This window comes from Megalops cyprinoides, chromosome 5 (genome assembly GCF_013368585.1).
Source record: "Megalops cyprinoides isolate fMegCyp1 chromosome 5, fMegCyp1.pri, whole genome shotgun sequence".
In the NCBI taxonomy this organism is placed as follows: domain Eukaryota; kingdom Metazoa; phylum Chordata; class Actinopteri; order Elopiformes; family Megalopidae; genus Megalops; species Megalops cyprinoides.
Genome location: NC_050587.1, coordinates 24,757,260 through 24,773,819, shown reverse-complemented (window position 1 = coordinate 24,773,819; position 16,560 = coordinate 24,757,260).

The following is a 16,560-nucleotide window of genomic DNA, read 5'->3' as shown; positions in this document are numbered from 1 at the left end:
GCGTTCGAATTACGTGTGGAATTGGGGGGGTCTGACCCCCCTAATTAAGACTTGGACCCCCCCAACAGCAGTGGCGGCGGATGAGCTGGAAACAAGGGAAAGCCCGACTACTACCTTTAAATCTCATCAGATAATCTGCTAATTGTCAGATGTATAAGTACATCTAGTTTGTTAATGGTAACAATTTGTGTAGCACTTGTGAAAGATGGTTATGAATGTGTAACAATCAGTATCAGAGAATATTTTCTTATTCCACACACCTATAATTATCAAATACTTTGGGGCTAGAGATAATGGTGATGATGCTGATTATTGTCACTTATTTATGTAAAATTATGTAATAGATGTGGGCATCTGGCCAATGGGAAGTGAAAAACAAAAAATCCAGAAAAATGCACATTGTAGCTGTAACAGGCAGACGCTTGTGGTGGCATACAGACCTACTGGTGGTCACTTTACAGCTATGTGTCACACCACAGTACAGTTGTGTCACAACACAGGAATTTACTGCCAGCCAGATGACCAGTCATTTCCTTAATCTTAAAGCATAAAAGATATGCTTCATTGTTTTTGCAATATTTTATAATCATAAGACAACAATAATTCTGTGTCACGAAAAGAACTATTCGGAGCAAATTCAGAGAATTAATTTTTCATCATGGTACACAGTCTGCAAATATGCTCTTCACTTCCTGATTGAATAAGAATCCTCAAAAAACTGTGAAAGGGTGACAAGATTGCACACATTTTACAGAATGGTTCATTAGAGCACAATTTGATGTTTGCAATTAAAGTGTGCAACAGGTTCACTAACAGCTTATAACGCAGAAACTGATGGGTGGCTATTTGGTCAAGCCTAGAACTGATTGGGCCAAGTGCAGTGGAGTCCAGCTTACAGTGAGACAGTGACACAGAGAGGGAAATGGTGAGTCAGAGTCAAGAGTGGAACTAAACTTGGAACAGAGACTTTGAATAAGATGCGGCTGCCAAAATGCTGAGCTTTAATTTTTGATTTTTTTCCCTTCATCTGATTTCAGACATTTTCATTTTGATGTATAATTTATGTGTGATTTTATCTCATGTCACAGGTAAAAGATAAAAGGATGCAGAACAAGTGAAAGAATGTTAAAAATGTTCAACTGGTGTTACAAAATTCAATTTTACTTAAAGTTCAAAGCTATAAGATAAACATAGCTTTTAAAGCCTGTTTGTCCTTGTCACACCAGCTCCCAGTCAACCAGCTCAGCCACATCCAGTTCAGCCCGGCTCAACCACACCCACTCATCAAGCGCACCTGTGAATCTTTCCTCAATCAAGTCCTGGCTACTTAAGGACTTGGTTTCTGTTGCCTCATTGTGAGGTATTGTTTGTTGCATCCATACCAAGCCAGCACTCATCCGTTCTGTGTTTACTGTTTTTGACCCTTGCCTGTTTTTGGACCTTTGCTCGTGTTTTGGATTCTGGGTTTGCACTGCTGCTTCTTGTTTCTGACCCATTTCGTCCTTGACTACGATTTTCGCCTTGCGTTATTAAACTCTGTTGACCGCTCTTGGATCCCAGTCTGTTTTCATTACAGTCCTGAAGAGTATATTTCAACTGATGGTAAACAGAATAAAAGGGTCAGTAGGAAAAAAAAACTATTCATTTCCATTCTTTGCCAAAAAATGACCATTAAGTCCCATGGAAGATTTCACATTTTGAGATTTTCTTGAATTCCAAAACCCTACTCACATCCAATTCAGGACAGCTTTATAATTGGAATTTTGTTTGTCGGTTTAAGGACATTCATACTGGAGACAGTTCTTGGTGTAGAAATACACTGGATAAACTTTTCGGTGTTGAGTGGACAAATATGAAATAATACTAAAGTTTTCAAGATAGAGTTTAGAACACTTTATTAATTTGATCCACATTTGACTTGCTGAGAAATGACAAACCAAAGGACAAGATGTTTGAACTATTATTAGATTCACTAAATGAGTATAAGATTTTATGATATTCCACAGAAAACACAAGCACTGTAGATGTGTCCATTTATCATATTTTTTTACTTTATAAAGACTTAATATTTTTTTCTTAAAGACCAACAACAATGCCATGTCACATCAGCAACCCCTGTACTATGGTGTCTTTGTATAAAATTACTATGAATTCAGTCCTCTAAGGGAATGGAAAAATTAAGTACTGTATGAAGCTACATAACTAGTTAACTTTTTGTAATAAGTGTAATGAGTAGCTATTCTGTGGGAGTGTGAGCGCCGACGCAAATACAACTCACGTAGAGGTCAACGCACAGCTATAAGACTCACACTACTATGCCTATTCATGTCCAGACTGCCACCACACTTCCACAGACAAACACAATACACCGGGATCTTTCTGGCAAAGCCAGGTGATTTCTCTCTGATGCAACATTAAACTACCATGGCACCCTGAGGGAAAGGAGGAAAATAGTCTTGTCACGCACTTAATTTAATTTTAGACACTGATGTTGCTTCTCAAGAATCGAAATTCATAGTGCAAGACAATGTAGAGACTATAAAGTTAGGCAATACAAGATTTCGCAAGGGAGTACAATCAGTTTCTCTCAACTGCCCAAAAAATGTCAGTGAAACTGTTGCAGTAGAAAATAGAATGTTCAGAGTTTTCATTCTCGCAACCGTGACGTGTTATGCAACCATGCAATACGTCCCTCTCTATCTTCAAGAATCTCTTGGAGACTCACCTCTTCCGAACTCACCTTCTCACCTAACATACTAACATTTCTAACCCTCACCTTATTCTGTTGCACTTTATCTTATAGCACTTATCCGTTCACCTTTCTGTCTGCATTGTCTTGCTTTATCCCTTACAGCTCTCTTAGCACTTCGCGCCTACTACAAGGCCTCCTTTCATACTGTAGCTTGAATGTATTCCTTGTATTGTAAGACACTTTGGATAAAAGCGTCTGCTAAATGAGTAAATGTAAATGTAAATGTAATGTGCTTTAAACATCTTTTCATGTTACTTGGGTTTCTTGGCATTAAATCCTGTACATTTGACTTAACTCACCTTAATTAAAGGAGTCAGGCATTAACACTGAACTGTCAGTGACTGGAACAACACTCATTCTTCCTCCATAGAGTTCAGTCCTTATACATTTCCAAGATATGTAATTAATGGTCTACCAGCTCAAAAACATGCTAAACACTCATGCCAGAGGAAATGTTTACTATAGCTTGAGTGTCTCTGTCATACCTGTCTGACCATGATTTGTTCATCACTGTATCAATATTTTTCCCACCATGCTTCCTTGAATTTTTGATGTTGTTTTCCTTTGTCATAGTTGATAGCTGCGGTTATTACAGAAACCTCATCGTGTTTCCAATCCTCATTTTGCTACGTTAAGATTAGTAGTGATAAGAGGGGAATGTCAACTACGGCGTAATAAAAATAGCTTTGTGTACGTGCAGATACAAAAGGATATATTTAGACTACTTCTCTAAAACCGTTCCTTCTCCAAAATCATCTCAGCAATATTTGTCTACCTTCTCTTTAAAATTCTCAGGCTATTTGCAGCAGTTTTTGCATGCAAAGTTAAATCTTTAAAATACTTTAACAAGCCATTTCAATGACTGTTTCTGTTATCTGTCTTTTATTAATAGTGACTCCTGATTGCCAGACTGATATGGCAGCACACTTAATGCACTTTTGGGCTTAAAATGAGCGTTCACATAAAAAAGAGTAGTTCAGTAAGTGTGTTCAAGACAGAACTCACTAGTATGCAACAAAATAAAACATACAGTGATCTGAAAAACAATTACAGGGAGTTGTATTGGAATATGTGAGGTGTTTGAACCAGCAGCAATGGTAAGACATATTGAGGGATGATCATTTTCTACTTTTAAAAAAGCAGATTAGCTGCTTATGTTGTGTACACAGTTTTACCAGAAGGAGTTAAGTTGGTCAGGTTTCATGTTCAAGACCTCATTAGCCTGTAATTACTTTCTGGAAATATTTTGTTGTAGGCCTTTAGCATAGGAGTATGTCCCACACTGAGAATAAAGAGGTACAGTACAGTGCTAGTGAGTCAGGCCATCCTGAATTTGAGGAGTAAAACATATGGAAATATGGTGTCTATATGGGGACTGGGGAGAGACTGGCAGCATTTTAGTTTTAGAATTAATTTTATTCAGTCAAAAATAATTGGGGAGTGGAGGTTGCAGACTGCAATTTGTATTTTTTTTTTCCTGTTTTGAGTAATCATGTTTAGGAAAAAAATGACAGATGCATTGATAGTTGTAGATCAACATTCCTTTTCTGTCTGGCAGAGTTGTTCCACTCACTCTAAAGTTACCACAGGCTAAAACAGGAGTGGGTGTGAAAAAGTGGAAAGGGAAATTCCTCACAGTTGATGTGGGGTTACGACAGCTCACCACAGGCATTGCAGTAATTTTTTTTAGATGTAATTATCATAAAAGCTAAGTCTCTGACATCATGCTTAACACAGTCTTGGGATGGAATTGATCAGCGTTTTCTTGACATATAAAACACAATAAACAGCGTGCACAGTGTTTATTTTATGTATGGGACTGTTCATAATGGAAGAGAACTTTGAGAAACAGTGGACATGTGATCTGGTATTTGAGCTGCCCCTTGCAAGTGAGTGGTTGGCGTCTGCCTTGATGACGCTTTACCTTTTCGTTTCAATTGCAGGACAGAAACATTACAAGTCTCTCACAATCTAGGGCTGTTTAGGCTGAACTATGCTTGCATCAATCACTGTGTGTGGAAAATTTCTCATCTCTCTTTCACAATTGAGCATGAGATTGTATGATGCAATTCTTACACATTTTTCCCTTCCAGGGTTTTATTCCTGTTTGGACAGCTCCTGGAAAATATAAAGACTTCATTCATCATGGCTAACTTTTCTGCATTCATCCAGAACATGAAGAAACAGAGAAACAGAGAAATGCTTTCATTTGCCTAGGCACATCCCAGTTCCAATTTTTGTCTTGCACAGAGCAGCAGACCCATCATAGACTGGATCACAACATCTCTAATTATTAACGCAATTTGCTTGCACAGCACAGCTTACATAGTTTATGTTTTACATCATATGGGAATCAACCAGCAACATTTTGGGCAATGACCCCTGTTCCTTAACACCATGCCACACTAGCACATATCCCCAACACATTAAAAGAAAGAACTGACGAAACATTGGTGAGGTATACTTTGGAATAATGCGTGTTCACTTTGTGTGTCGTAATGGAGCCCAAATTGCTTTGTGTAATTGCTTAGCATTACTTTTAATTCAACAATTTTAATAGGCAATGTAGTGATAGATTTTTTTGTATTTTCACTGATTTAAGAACAGTAAGCACTTGTGGGTAACTTGGCATTTTTGTACTCTCAAAGCCTTTTTTGAGAATTTAATTACAAAACACCATGAGATGGGTAGCAGTGTGCTATAGTGATAAGCAGAGGATTTGTGACCCAAAGGTGACTGGTTTGATTCCCCAGTAGTACACTGCTGTTATATGCCTGGCTGAGGTACTTCACCCAAATTGTCTCAGTAAATATCTAGCGTAAATGGATGGATAAAATATGTAAGATATATGCAGGCCACTCTAGATAAGTGTGTCTGAAATCTAAATACCTGAAATGTAATGTAACTGATTTAGAAGTAAAGGTTCCTGGGTAACACTGTACTGTACATTAACTAATTTTGACATGTTACAGGTATTTGCATGCACTGATTTTTTGATATTCAGAGGCACGGGTAGCGTGAATACAGTCCTTTATTAGAACTTAAGTGCCAGAGTTATTGTTTATAATATATATTTTTCCTGTATTTTTTTAATCAGGGGAATTTTTCTGCTTTTGGTCACCTTTTGAATAGATCAATAAGATATTTTTACAAGACGCAATAGAGGAACTGTTTTTCTTTTGATTTGTTACAGTGGCACACAGGTGTACAAGCTCTCACGTATTGAGGCATTCATTCATCATTGTGTTCTCTTTTTTCCCCCATTGACCAGAGTCAGATGGGGACCAGGGTGAGTAAAAAGAGGACCTGAAGTTGTAGTCATGTCACGGAAAATAAAAAACTCACACAGCACCCTTGGGGCAACCAACGAAGAGGAACTTCCCAGAGTGCATTTAGAGCACACTCTACCTCATGCTTCTACATTTTTATCAGCATTTTTCGCATCGCAGTAACTCAAGTCCAACCAGAGTGGAATACCGAAGGCACAAACATGTTCTAATTCCTTGAAGGCATGACATCAAAATCCGTCAGAGTTTTTTTTTTTTAACATGTTCTTACGGAACTTGTTGTGCAATAAAATCACTTTGACTCTTTTTTTTTGCTACTTAAGTTGAGTGCTTCGGTTCTTTATATCTTTCAATTTATACTAATCCTCCACCATGAATAACCTTCTAGTTTTGTTACCATAGTTAGTTTCCATGAAGCTCTCCTCTCCTTTTTGTCTTTATTTTTACAAAAAACGTTCACAATCATTTTCAAAATAAACTTGTCCACACACAGGGATAACTCTTCCTCATGGTTTTTCCTAACTCTGGAAATTTTGGTTTTTTATGCTAACAGAGACAAGTTGGTGAACACTGTCAACTGTTTGAAGCTTCCCCCCTAAATTCAAGTTTATTGACAAGTCTAGAGTCAGTGGCAGAGGAAGAAGCGTGGCTGTTTTGCATAAAAGCAGTGTAGCCCTGTTTCTTTTCATGATTTTATACCATTTGAACTGCTTGCTTTCAACATGTGTAATCTTTTTACATTGTTCTGTGCCATAGTCTACAGACCTCTCAAATCTAATATTGCCTTTCATACTAAATTAATAGTCTCTTGTAATTTTGAAATATGATGAAATATTTATTTTTGGTTATTTTAATATTCGCATTGATAATTCCTCTGATGCGCTTGCAGCTGAGTTTTTAAATGTTATAGAATCTTTCAACCTTGTGTCTCTCATCCTATTAATTGTCATGGCCACGTTAGATCTTATCTTGTCTGTTGGCCTTAATCTTAAGAATTTAGTCAAACGGATATCTGTGTTTCTAATCATTTGAGTATTACTTCAGCTTATTTCAACTTCCAGTCCCAGTGGCTACAAAAAGTTCTTACTCTTAGTTCTCACATCATTAACACTTTAACAGATGAACACATTAACGCTCAACAGCTGCTGATAAATTTGCTCTAGCTTTTTCAAATGTCTGCACAGTGTCTCTTAGATCCCAGTAAACCAAGGAACTAACTAACAGTTTTAACATTGTATATATATCAACACAACAGTTGCCCCAATTAAAACTAAAACAAAATATATGAGAAGTGACATCCTCTGGATAGATAATCACGTACATACCATAAATGGCATTGTAGGAGGGCTGAATGTAAAGGGAAGGCCATGTTTAATTTTAATTATCTGATTAAAGAATCAAGAGCTAAATTCTTTGCAAACCTTTCTGAAAATGGTCACAGCTCAGCACTTCTGAACACTATTGATTGTATTGTTAATCCTACTAGAAGTAACTTGGACTCTTTTCCAAAGCTTTGTGAAAGGTTTTCATCTTTCATTATCTACAAGATTGTTAATATCAGAGCACAAATTTCTTCTCCTGTACATTATGTTTATATCCTGCACCAGACCTCTTGTTAGGTAAAGCTTTTTTTCAGTCAATTTCAGCTGAGTGTCTTATGGAATTAGTAGCTCACTTGAAATCTTCAGCTGGTCCAATGAACATTGTTCCTACAGTATTACTAAAGGACTTTTTTTTTTTTTTTTTTACCAAAGGAGGTCTGTTCAGATATTCTGACCATTATTAACAGCTCTCTGGCTACAGCTTCAGTCCTTTCTTGCATTAAATGGGCAACAGTTCAGCTTTTTCTGAACAAACTGAATCTGAACACTTCAGTTTTAAACAGCTTCCATGACCAATTTTCCAAGTTGACTTTTCTCTCAAAGATACTAGAAAAGTGGTCTCAAAACAATTATTGAGCATCCGCTCATTGTATAGCACTGAAACTGCCTTAGTGTGACACTAGTAATTCCTGATGAATGATACCCAGTTGTATCTGTCTGTTACTCATGGTGATTTAAAGAAGTTAGGGGCTCTTCATGGATAACAATCTCTGGATGGCTCATAATTTTTTACAGTTAAAGAAGGATAAGACAAGTCCTTAATTTAGGTGCCAAGCAAGAAATTGAACATATTTGTGCTAAGCTTGCCCCCCCCCATCTGAATTGTGATACTGGCCTTCAGTGGTTTTGTGTGAGCCCCACCTGAATTTTGAACTGCATACTAAAAAGCTTGTGTTAAATTTCCTAACAGTTTCAGATTTTATAAGAGGGCTTTCAAATTTCCTTTCAAAGGAAGAAGACCTCAGTGGTCTATCCTGAAATCCACTTTTTGAGTGTTTTCAACAATACCCTAAATTGAACCCTTGACCATATCATGACCCTGAGGAGAAAAAAAAAGAAAAGAAAAAACTTAGCTTTTGGTATAAAGATCATACTTGCACTCTTAAAGAAGCTTGTCAGAAAATGGAAAGGAAATGGTACTCAATAAACTTAGAGGTATTCTTTCTGGTATTGAAGAATAGTCTCTTACACTATAAATGTGTACTTTTTAAGCCCAATTGTCATACTTCTTTAACTTACTTGAGGAAAATAAAATAATCCTCTATCTCTTATACTGTTACTTAATACTATTGTGTAATTAACTACTTCCCAGACTGTCGGTGTCTAACTGTCCATAGTGGTAATGATTTCATGATTTTTTTATGCAAATAGTGACCAAATAAGAGATGAGATATTCACCGTCTTCATTACCCTTACCTCAGAAGCTTCATGTGTGGAGTGCCTGACATCTTGCCTAAAGCCACTCAGTTTCTGCTGTCTTTTTCCCCCTATTGAGCACAATGAACTGAACAGATTAATTATGTTATTGAAATTATATACTTGTTTACTTCATACAATTCCAACCAAACTAATGCTCTTCTGCCTGTGATTGGTCAGCCTATGCTACATATATGCCTAAGCCCCTTAAACTAGCTATAGTCAAGCCCCTCTGCAGAACTACAGACCAAGTTCAAATCTCCCTTTCTTAGCAAAAATTCTGGAGAAAGCCATAGCTGGACAGCTCCTGAACTTCCTTAGAGACCTTTCGACCAGGTTTTGGACCTGGTCACAGCACAGACACAGCCCTCATTAAGGTTGTTAATGACCTTGTCTTCTGACCATAACTCTCTCTCTATACTTGTGCTTCTAGACCTGAGTTCTGCCCTCGACATGATACATCATGTAAATATCTTGGTTCAAGTCATTCTTATCTGACAGATTCCCATTCATACAACTGAATGAAGATTCCTTTTTTCTTTCCAAAATTAAGTATGGTATCCCACAACGCCTGCTTCTTAGAGCTGTGCTGTTCACTCTATATATATTCACGCTTGGAGATCAAACATGATATAAACTTGATATAAACTGACCCCCAGATCTCTAGACATGAAGCATGACTTACAGACATATAGCTCTGGATGTTATCAAACTTTCTGCTTCCAAATTCAAGTAAAACTGAAATGATAGTCCTCAGCCAAAAAGACTTGGCTAAAATGTCTATGAGTTCAGTCAGGTAGGTAGAGCAAGGATAGATAAAAGATATGCAGGACAGTAGGCCTCCAGGAGGAGGATTGAGAAACACTACAGTAGATCACATGATGTAGATTAGAGACAATACACAACAAAATAGGTGATGCAGAATGCACAGGGTTAAAAACACAATTGCTTAATAGCAAAGTAGTCCTTGAAGCATTATTGCAGTGGTTGAGTCCAGTGGTTCAGTTATTGCACAGGGTCCAGTCAACCATTCTAGTGGCAGTAAATGATGACAACAACCTATGACAACATGCCATGACACATACTAACATGTAAAACTACACAAGGAAAAGTCCAGAGACAAATACAACTGAAGGCAAGGAGGGCACTGAGAAGATTGCGGGGAAAAACCATTCAGTTCAACCATTTATTACCTCTTGATTAGAATATCATAATTTCCGTTTTTCCGGATGCTCAAACCCCTTCCAGCTTGTTAGCATCACTTCACTGGTTACCGGTTAAATATCAGATTGCTTTCAAAGCACTGCTCCTTACTTAAAAGGCTTCCAATGGACCAGCACCGATTTACCTGCAGGCCAGGAGCTATTAATTCCCTATAACCTGCCCAGATTACTTCATTCACAAGATGCTGGCTTGCTGGTGGTATCAAAAAGCTGAAAAAATTAATCTGGTGGCAGAGCCTTTTCACACAGAGCTCCACTGTCCTGACTACCATCCTGTAGCCCTCACATCAGTAATAATGAAATGCTTCGAGAAGATTCAGATTGTCACTTGGTTAACTCCCACATAGTACTGTCACCAAAAAATGAGTTGTGTGGCCACCAGATGGCGAAGTATAGACATGCAGGAGCATTGCCACTAGATTTAACCGAGCAGCATTTCTAGCTAGGTTTGCCGCAAACCCAAACTCTTTGAATCCTGATTTATGAGGAGTGAAGAAGCTGAAATCCGCCACCACAATGTTATTGTGTAATGAAATCGGTGGTGAGCTACAGAACTACCTTATGTGTTTTTACCAAGCTGAACTGCTGCAGCACTTATTGCTCACATGCGCTGTGAAGAGTAGGCTATTTTAGCACCTATCAGTGGTTTTAGCACGAGTTACATCAATTGCTGTATCTCTCCAAGAGTTTGTAATGAGAGGATCAATGCCAATTCTTGGCTCTACTTTTGTGCACAGACAAACTTGAGCCTTTTGTCATAGCTCAACCTGAACAACCCTGGGGTTTACCTTTATTCTTCCTGTGTTCTGTATTCTTTAACAGACATCTGAACTGTCTGAAGATGAACTACAGTAGTAACCTTTTCTTACTCGTATTGCCTCCTGCTGTAACTATAGACTGTATGTCATATGTGCTGATGACACATGGAATTTGTGTACGTTACTTGAATGTGTCACCTAAAACTTGTGGTCCTGTAGGTATTCACCACACATCCTTACAATTTAAGACAAAATGTAAATCAGTTTTCACTGTACGATTCAGATTACAAGTACTGATATTTGCAACAGCAGAAGGAAGTTAGTGAGTTATAGAATAAGGTGTTACAACAGATAGCAATCTCGGAAACAGTGTTTTCTTTTTTATTTCTTGCTTTGCCTTTTGCGTCGATGTCTCAATTTCTGAGAAAGTGTTTTGGTGCTTTTATACGTCTTGTGCGTCAGAGGGCGAGCCCACGCACAAACACAAGGACACTCAAGTTAGATCAACTCTGCCCGTTCCCACCACACTCTGTGATCGGATTCCTGTTATTACTCATTTGTAGGCAAAATGCCACAAGACTCTTCACAGGATTAAAAAAAAGGTAGTGTCTCTAGAAGGGGGAGGAAGGGCTTATAAGAATTTGCATATATAAAGTAAAAAAAAAAAAACCAACAGAACTGAAGTTGCATGAAGTTACTTTTATGTTCTATAAATGACATCACTTCATAGTTAAATGTGGAACAAAAGACTTTGTAACAAAAAATAAATTATATAATGCACCAGACACAGATGTTATGAATATAAAACTACAGAATTATCAACAAAACGTGGAAAATAGCTTAAAAAGGTACAATCAAAGTGAAAGATTTAAAATAACATGGCATCTGAGTGTCAAGAAAATATGGTAGGTATAATAAAAAATTACAATAACAATAATAACAATAACAATAATAATAACAATAACAATAATAATAACAATAATAATAATAATAATAATAACAAGAACAATTATATATGTGATTGACTAGCATTTTAGCATTCCATTTCAGTAACAAATCTTCAAACAATAAGATAATAATACAATAAAATAATTACATATGTGATTGACTAGCAACCTTCTGCAAGAATATTGTTGAAAGATTTAAGATATTACCAAAATGGAACACTAACATTGTTAGTCTGCTTCAGAGTCTGGGTTGTGGAGTTTCAGCCATTTCCTGTGGTAGAAGCAGCTCCAGACTGTAAGCCTTCAGTAAAACATTCTTGTGTCGCAAATATTTTGCTGACTTTTCTAGAGAATTGCTCTCTGTGTGACTGGGAACAAACTATAGTAAAACAGATGATATCGCATGATCCAGCAATTGAGCTGACACAAAGATAAGCTTGCAAAGCTGGAGAACAGTCCATTGTGGCTGAGCAAATTCTCTGGAAATCTATGTCAGGCAAAAAAAAGTGTACACTACCAATTGGGGTCTGGGGGTGTGGGGGAAAATTGTCAGCACTGCATCCCCTCTCACTGACCCCTGACCCCTCTTCATTGAACAGCCATTATGAGGTCTTCAAACAGGAAGTTACATAGGGGCCAATATTTGCTAAGCCAACATTTTTTTTCCTGGTAAAAGGGGAAGAATGGCATAATTTATGTTAAATGTCATGAGGGGAACATTCGGTATAGAGTTGTGAAATATCATCAGAGTAGCTAATATTAATTAGCCTAGGATCCTAGGAGCTTGATGCTGTTTGGTCCATGTCACTGTACGTGCGTGTCCCGCACCCACCACCCCCCTTCCCCGGGTTGATGATCAGATATCATTTACATGAGAAGCGGGTTGAGGACCAGCTCTGTACAGGATGACCCCTGCTGGCTAACTAATCTGAATATTTGAAGAGGGTGAGGAAACTGGAGATTGGACGGGTCTCGTAGTCCATCAGCTCTCTGTGGGTGGCGTTTACCGTGAGGCGGTCCTCCTTCTCCATCCACAGCAGAACAGGGTGACTCAGGACGACATCGGCCTCCTCCTCTTTGTTGCCCTCCCCACAAGGCCCCCCAGCCCCCCTCCACGTTTCAAAGATGGAGGAGAACTCCTCCGTGCGCTCGGGGTACTTCACCACTGTCTTGATTCCCAGCTGTGTGGACACACACCCCTTTAGCCTGTAGACAGCCTGCACGAAGACCATGTAGTAGCCGCTCTCATTCACCTGAATCCATCGCCCGTTTGCCTCCAGGAGCGCGTTCCGCGGGTAGGGGTGTTCCTCAACCCACTGCACCTGCCCCATCCCCTCATCTCCGGAACTGCTTGCTGTAGTGAAGGAGCAGAGAAGGAAAGAAATGAGATGAGAGTGGAACACTTTTCATTTCCTCAGGCATTTATTGGATGTTGCAAATTAAAAACCTGATGAGATGTAATCTGAAATGCACCCTTACCATGAGCTTTAAATAACATGGCGGTAAACTGCTGTAACTCAGAGTTACCCAAAATTATTTGTAACCCAAATGCTGCCAGTTCAAATTCCTTAAGGGCCACTGCTGTCATACCCAAATTGTTCAGTACATATTCAGCTGTCTAAAATAGATGATATGAACACCCCTCTCATTAAGCAAATGTTGTATTGTCTACACTTATTAAAAAAAGTGATTCGTTTATGATAACTGTGTTTGTCATGTTATTTCTGCATTAGAATTATATAGCACATGCCGTTTTCTGGTGAGTCTGTGGGCTCACAAGACTTTTGCATTCCATTGGGACAGTGTTGTCCATCATTATTCTCTAGACCACTGTTCATCAATACCACACTCACCAACAATGAAAAGAGATGTTAGAGTAATTAACATAACCCAAAATACTGTTTTAATTCATGCAGACAGGCTTCGTATTTCTGGCTTTGCAAGGGGAGGAAGGATACGTCATTTTGCTTTGTTTTTTTCTGTGGTTTCATGAAGCAGGGCTGCATTTCAATAAGGAGGTACATTGTTGTCACCTGTCTGGGAGGCTGATCTGACACGGTCCTTCCTGGTTTGTGGGATGTCATTTCTACGCTCCCTTAGCTCAAAGTGACCATTGGTTTCCCTTCATCCAGGGCTTACTTCAGGACTGAATTTGAATATGGAACTGGAACATCATGCAAGTGTCCAATCACAAACATATCCAACAGTTACTACACGACGACAATTTCCTTCACACCCCAGTTACTACACGACGGCAATTTCCTATACACCCCAAATAACTTTTCACACATGTTTTATATCTCAGCCAGACATCAAATTTCACATCATATGAAGTGTCCGGGTTCACTTCATTTTGAAATGCCTTTAAGTGCATTCCAAGTCAAGTTAAAAAGAAAAGGCTGAATGAAGGTTTAAAGAAGGAGGTGAGAGTGCTGACGGCCTATTTGCACTGAGCTATTTTTCCTCATATTCCCCAAAGCAAATGCTGTCCAGCAAAATTTTCCTGATTCACATTTGTTGCTTTCCATCTGTTTCAAAACTGTTTACTAGGAAAATTTGAAAATGGATGGAAAAACAGAAACTCCATTTTTAAAAAGAAATGTACACACAATACTTAAAAAAAATAAAAACAGTTCTCATTTTGTAGATGAAATAGGAGATACTACATTTTAGCAGATATGTAGATTTATGTTTATTAACACCTACACACATGACTGAAGAGTAGGTATAAGCCATCACCATTTTCTGTGATTATTCCTCAACACTGTTTCTCCTCAATGGCAAGCTGAGCCATTAAAAAAGGAAGTCATGAACTATTTTTAGTATCCACATGGTTGAGCCACATTTGACTTGCCATTTATCTTATTGTGCAAAAATTCTCTCATCAGAGTGTGCCTGTATGCCTCTGATAACACCAATTCAATATTACATTTAGACAGCAGTCACATATTCAATGACAGCCTTTGTAATGACTGAGAACATAAAAAGCTGTTGTCGCAGCTCAAAATATAACAGCCTGAAACTTGCTTGAGTGCTAAGAAGTGAAAGTAGTATCTTTAAATACCCTGTGCCTTAGCCCAAGCAATGCCCATGTGGGTGAATAATATAACCGAGTGCAGCAGGATACCAAGACAAAGATTAAACACCCTTTAAACACCCTAGTGACTTCAGGTAAAGTAGTCCTGTGTGAATGGTACTGTTAGGAGACAGTTTTGTGGAATGGCATGGCATTTGATCCGGAGACACGCGATGTGTTTTCGAATACAAACGCTGGAGACAAGCAATGTGTATTTGAATACAAAGCGATGTCGCTACATCCGACCGGAGCCAAACAGCGCCTCTTGTGAACCAATTAGGTTACAGGGCAATGGGAAATGCCCAATTAGAGAGGGAGCTGTTTAGCTATGCACAGCTACACAAGACCAATCAGAAACAGCACCCCCGCTGGTTATCATAACTCATATGCAAATGTGACTACTATTAACTGTATAAATCATGAACTGAATTCTATACCTGTTGAACTTCTGCTCAATGCTGATGTTCCCACGGCCGGCTGTGCTAATAAACCTTCCTGTCTTTTGCTACGAACATCGAATCTGCTTCTTTGTTGTAACGAAACACTTTTTGGTGTTCCGGACTTTACTAACAGTACTTAGGGAAGAGACAGATTTCTTACCTGCCAAGAACATACAAGCTTTTGAGCCTTGTAATTGGAAGATGTTAGCCATCGTGGTACCTGTAAGCCAGAAAAAGAGACATAAATAGACACACAGGCACACATATATGCCCATCCATTATGGGGTTCATAACATATCATACTGAAAGCATTTGAGGTTGAAAACTTGTTGGTATGAAAACAGTAGTCAAATTGAGATTGTGGCCTTCAAAGTCACTCCAGGAAACAAATAATCATTTTACAGAATATGAAAATGTCCTCAAAAAAAGTAAACTTTCCATTATAAACAACAGATACTGACAGATACTGAGAAATTTCAGATGAGAGGACAGGAGTTCAAATGAAGATCACAATGCAAACAGAAGTGTGCATCCTCACTAAGACCCTATTATTATATTCACAAATGATCACAAGTCACACAGAAGCACAAGTCGTCATAAACCGTCATGTTTGGAAGCTGACAGTAAGAAGCTGGAGAGTGGATACAACTGAAAAACCAGAGGTGGTTAAATGTTTGCAGAAGAACTTCCCCACACAATTGCACAAATTAACTAGGCCCAATAAAGCTTCCTCCCTCCAAACCTGAAGTGTCATATACATATGAAAGTTTTTTGCCTATATAATGACATCATCAGTGCAGTTGAGCTGGGTGGTGTTAGGACAAAATGTGCTGTAATGAAGGGATACTGGGGCTGGAACATTGCTAAGTAGAGAGAAATTCTGTTGAAAAACAGCTTATGAAAATTTGTTCTTCTTGCTGAGGCTGTGAGCTTTTTTTCCACCCTCGCACATCTGACAGCTATCTTTCCATCAGCTCTGAGGTTTTTTGCTCATATTGAAAACTTAAGGTGAAGACAGGCAGTACAGTAAAAAGGTCTGTGTGTGCGTGCCTGAGGAGGAAACACACAGGCCACACATTAAGATGCATGCTGACACATGTGTGTAACTGTGTATGCATGTATGTTTGTGCGTGAGAGAGAGAGAGAAAAAGAGAGAGTGTGTTACGGGAAACACTATGAGTGACGACATTTCCTCCCTGGGTTCAGCCCTTGAACCACGCTCTCACATCACAAACAGATGCCACTCTGTGCTGATTATCACACTGGAGTACTATGACTG